A 5,466-nucleotide genomic window follows, 5' to 3' on the forward strand; every position below is an offset into this window, starting at 1 on the left:
GTCGCTCAATCTGCTCAAATCCAGTCAAATGGGGTCGCACGGGCCGACAAATGGGGACGTCCCCGTTTGTCGGAAGCGTCCCCATTTGACTGCTCTCCAGTGACAATCGTCCCCATTTGTCGGTAAAACCACCTACACACAAACACACACACACACACACACACTCACACACACCAGAGACATACATACATCTCTGCACACACACACACACACACACATACTCACTATTCACTCACCCACTTATGCAAATTCACGCGTATCCGAATTTAGGCATGCACAGCCCAGACATACTGACGCACGAACACATTTCCACAGGCACCAGATTAGGTCAGTTCAGTTCAATCTGTTCAGTCAATGAGATGGCCATGGGTGGCACACAGGATGAAGCAGCTGCGACTGTCCTCCATTTATGTCCAGTGAGAAAAAGATTATGGGTCATTTTACCGCCTCAACCAGATTCTGTTTATGGGGGCGAGGACGCCCCCATTCTATACGGATAGTTTAGAGGTTGACCATGGGCAGCGCCATTTTGTTGTGAAATACGTCATCAGTTTGTGTACACAGGAAGTTGTGACATCCGTCACCCTTTGGGAGGTGTGAAGGCAACATTGTTCATCTGTAGAAAGTTGTGAAATCCGTCACCCTATGGGAGGGGTGACGTCAAAATTGGTCATCACAGAGTTTGTGTAACACAGGAAGTTGTGAAATACGTCACCCTATGGGAGGGGTGACGTCAAAATTGGTCATCACAGAGTTTGTGTAACACAGGAAGTTGTGAAATACGTCACCCTATGGGAGGGGTGACGTCAAAATTGTTCAACAAAAACATGATATGTCGCATTGTGCAGGGTCAACTGCAACAAACTCAAACCGAGCCATTCATACCTACCTGTATTTGAGTGACTTATATACCGACATTTTTATGTCTTATTTTCAGCACAGGTGTAGGAAAAATCATGAACCAAAATGTTATTTATTTTCTAATTTAACATTTTTTTTACAAATATGACCATGGTCTTTTAAACATACAGTGACATTAAACATTGTTATGTTAAAAAAAAGAAAAAAGAAAAAAAGCTTTTGTGCACAAATCAGAAAATACATTGTACATTTTACCTACAGGCCAAACAGTGTCTGTTGGCGGCAAAGGGCCCAGCAAGTTGCTATTTTTAGATCGATTAAAAGTTGTCAAGAACAGGCGCTTACATTTGGATGTGTCCACTGATAGTAGGTTTGGTTGTGATCAATCAGAATGATGTAGGAATACACATGCATGACAGTTTGGTATGATGACATGTAATTCAAATATGCTGAAATGTAATATTATACATGATATAATATTATTATGGCTGTTGCCATGACCATGAACCCCAAGAAAGGTTTAATGTTATGTAAAATCAAAATACCAAAATCAAGCACCTACTAATCTGGTCTCACGGTGCGGCTTGGACCTAAATATGGATGGACACGCAACTCGCTCAGCCAGCCAGCGCTGCGAGACTTACAGCGGCCAACTTCGCCGCGGCGCGCTCATTGGCTCAGCATTGAACTTGCGTCAAGGCCGATGCGCGTAGATTCCCAGAATGTTTACTTTCGGTTAGATTCTTCGACAGCATTCGCAGAGGTGACTGCCGTTACAGAGGTGACAGAGGTGAGTAAAACTGACCATCGAAAGGAAAATAAGATTCATATTGGTAATACTAATAACATACTTGCACAAGCATGTATCTACCAAAACTGTATGGGAGCACATAGTTGGAAAGGCGTGGTGAAGCGATCAAATCGAATCGTCCGTCAGTCAGTGCACTGATCAGCCACCACGATTGAACGTCACTGTCCGTATTTTGTATGTAAGCAGAGTTAAATCCTGATGTAGTTTACAAAAACAAAACAAAATCTCATTCCTGTTCCATTGTTATTCTTGTAGTTGTGATATGATATTCTAGTGAAACTGAAAGTAAGTGTTAAAAGCAGAAAAGCCGGACCGAATCAGGTAATTGGGTTGGGAAAGTTTTGCTAAGAAATCCTGTTATTTCCCTGGGTTAATAAGCATCTCTTTGTCCAACTATTTACACAATTTATTTGACTAGTTTGTGGTTTCAATTGAAATTATTGTTGTATTTATTTCTAGACTACAAGAACTTGCATTGATTGCATTTCATTGTTACAGCACAAAACACTGAATGACACATACTGATTGACGAGCATGCCAATAAGCCTTCTCGTTTTACAGTATAGGTACTGATAGTTGTATACAAGTTTGAATATCACTTTGAACACTGCCACATTCAGTTCTTTTCATCATTGAATAATTTTGTTTCAGGAAGCAAGCACCACTTTTGTTGTTGATGAAAACCCCTGTACAGTCAGAAGTGTGTCAAGCTCAAAGTATTATTTCACAAAAGGTGAGAAGTTATTCGTTACATTTGCAACATTTATTGTTGAAAAATATTAAACATAAAGGCAGAATTTGTTTGTCTTGTGATTGTGATGCCTACAACTACACCCGCTTGTGATTTCTCAGTCAAGTTACTGCAGATTTGTGTATATTTCAGTCTCATGTGGTATTTGCCATATTTTTGTGTGAACATGTGTATTTTTCAAGACTTAGATTCTGTGATAACATAAAATACCATAACACATTTGATACCAGTGCATCATATAATATTTTTGGATAATTCTCATTACGCATGATTTTTTATTGTGTCACTGTGTGTACATTTACATGTGTTTTTAAATGTCAACAGGTGACAGTTCCACTTTTGGAAGAGGTGTGCAGTGAGATTGCAGAAAATGATCTGTGAAGCACCATTTGTCCGCCCCCTGTCGATATTTATCGACTAAGTTCCTTGTTGGGACATAGTCGAAGGGGAAAAGTGCCAAGTAGCCTACATTAAATGGTCAGGGGGCATGTTCCCGCAGAAATCGTGTTGTCAAAAGAAGCAGGATGATGCAACCTTGCGCCGTCACGTCTACGCTTAAAATTTGCCATTGTTTGGTGTTGCCGGATTTTGTGTGTGTTTGTGTGTTTGTGTGTTTGTGTGTGTGTGTGTGTGTGTGTGTCGGTGTGTGTGTTAGTGTGTGTGTGTAGGTGTGTAGATGTGTTCTTGTGTGTGTGTGTGTGTAGTGACGTCAGAGAAAAAAAGGGAAAACCCCTTCCATTGCGCAAACTGAGGTTATCTCGATGTGCTCTTTCACGCGCAGGAGGGAATTAGTGTGGGTTTGTTTGTTTGCTTGCTTAACGCCCAGCCGACCACGAAGGGCCATATCAGGGCGGTGCTGCTTTGACATATAACGTGCGCCACACACAAGACCGAAGTCGCAGCACAGGCTTCATGTCTCACCCAGTCACATTATTCTGACACCGGACCAACCAGTCCTAGCACTAACCCCATAATGCCAGACGCCAGGCGGAGCAGCCACTAGATTGCCAATTTTAAAGTCTTAGGTATGACACGGCCGGGGTTCGAACCCACGACCTCCCGATCACGGGGCGGACGCCTTACCACTAGGCCAACCGTGCCGGTATTAGTATGGGTCATTTTGATATTTTTAAGTGTATTTGAATATAGAAAAAAAAATAGTTTTGAGCCAATAGCGTATGACGCGTTAGTTTATCGAACCCTGATGGTGCTCTGTCTTAAGGTGTTTAACCATTCTCAGGCCCGTCCACTCTTGCACTATGACCCTTGACAAAAGAGAAAATGTGGTGTTGTATTTGTTGTTGTTTTTCTTGTTGTCTCTGGTGAAAGAGAATGGAATGGCAAATTATCATGAAACATTCATGTAATTGTCGACAAATACACGCACACAAAAATACTCTAGCAACCCTTTTCTAATTCAAAAAAGAATGGAATGGATTCCCAAACTTCTTTTTGCGTATCACCAACTCATGTCCCTAAAAGGAACATTTCCTGTGAGGACGTTAAGGACCCCATTTCATTTCCCAAACTGCTCCGAAAAAAAAGTAACAGGTTAGATCAGAAACAGAAAAGAACATCCACGCCCCCTCCCCCCTCCCCCTCCCCCTCCCCTCCCCCTCCCCCTCACCCCCTAACAAAAATAAAAAATAAAATAAAAGGATAAAATCAGAAATTTTAAAAAAAGAAGAAGAGAAACCCATGGATTCTCAAACTGATGTAGAAAAAAGTAGCAGGTTTGCTAACAGATAGAACATACATCCCTCCTAACCCCACCCACATCCCGACCATCCCTATCCCCTACCAAAAAAGAATCCAAAAAATCCTAGCCATAATTCCAGCCTTTCAGAATGGTTTGTTTTTTGCTGGAAACAGGGTTTGACAGCTCCCGAATTTGGCGTCATGCAAAATGCAGAGGAGCACGCACACGGCCCATTCTGGCTGAACGAGTAGTAATCACCACAAGACAGGTCGTGTCACGCAGGAGCTGGGTGATAGCATCGTAACTATTTGATATCTTTGTATAGTTTACGGGTACTATTTGATAACTGTAAAGCCAAACACAAATACACAAACTGGTAAAGTATAATATACTTCGCGTCTCCTAAAAGACCAACACTAGTACTCTCTTTTTTTGGTTTAAAGACCAATCTGTTAAAGTCTCGCCGCAAGATATTGTAATCCGTATGTTTGTTTCTCCTGTTAGGGTCACCACCTGTCCATAAGCTTGAGCTTGTTGTTGATCCTTAACATGTATTATTATGCATTATCTATAAACCGTTGAATTAACACTGTTTAAACCAACACTCTAAACTAGAAGTGTTCCAATTAATGTGAACACACACTTTTTGGTAACCACTTGTGAACACTGTGTGAGGTACTTTTTAATGTTACAGTCGAACTCGCTTAAGACGAATCACTGGGGATCGGAAAAAAAGTTCGTCTTAACCAAAATTCGTATTAAGAAAATTGATCGATTTTTTATTTTTTTTTAATTTTTTTTTTAAGTCTTGTACATTTTATGGTGTTTCAATTTGTTTCTTTCGCAACTTTCATGCTGCTTCACGTTTAGACAATAAAGTGACATATTCAGGTACATGTTCATGTGTGTCTCATGTTGAGTGATGATTGTTGAGTTTGAGTGAGAGTGAGCACACAGATGTTTCATCCAGTTGTTACGTTTTTGGTCACACACACGCGCACACACTGACACTGTCCACATTCGCGGTGTTCCTATCATTTGTCCGGAATCACTTACCTTGGCGACGGGTAGCAAACCTTGGCCAATTTAGTTTTTTGTTTTTTTGTTGCAACATGATGTTCAAATCCAAATCGAAAGCACTGACTGACTGATAAACTATCGCGAACCGGCGAACGCAAACGTTGAGAGTGTGGTTTCCCTTGTCCAAGGGAAACCACTCTGGCATCTATATTTTTTGGCAATGGCTTCCGTTCGATGTTTCGTTTTTGGTATTCGCGAAGGAAATAAACGTCAGTCAGTCATTCATGTTCAGTGTCTGAGCTATCAATCACTTTGATTCTAAAT

At 41.1% G+C, this 5,466-nt stretch overlaps 1 long non-coding RNA gene across 1 annotated transcript; it reads left to right on the plus strand.

The window, feature by feature from the left end:
- Positions 1-470: 470 nt before the first annotated feature.
- On the plus strand, positions 471-2,797 carry LOC138958782 (uncharacterized). Its single transcript, XR_011453506.1, has 3 exons — positions 471-1,651; positions 2,324-2,405; positions 2,748-2,797. It is a non-coding gene; the product is annotated as an uncharacterized lncRNA (long non-coding RNA).
- Positions 2,798-5,466: the final 2,669 nt, after the last annotated feature.

Source organism: Littorina saxatilis, linkage group LG2, assembly GCF_037325665.1.
Source record: "Littorina saxatilis isolate snail1 linkage group LG2, US_GU_Lsax_2.0, whole genome shotgun sequence".
NCBI classification, from domain to species: Eukaryota; Metazoa; Mollusca; class Gastropoda; order Littorinimorpha; family Littorinidae; genus Littorina; species Littorina saxatilis.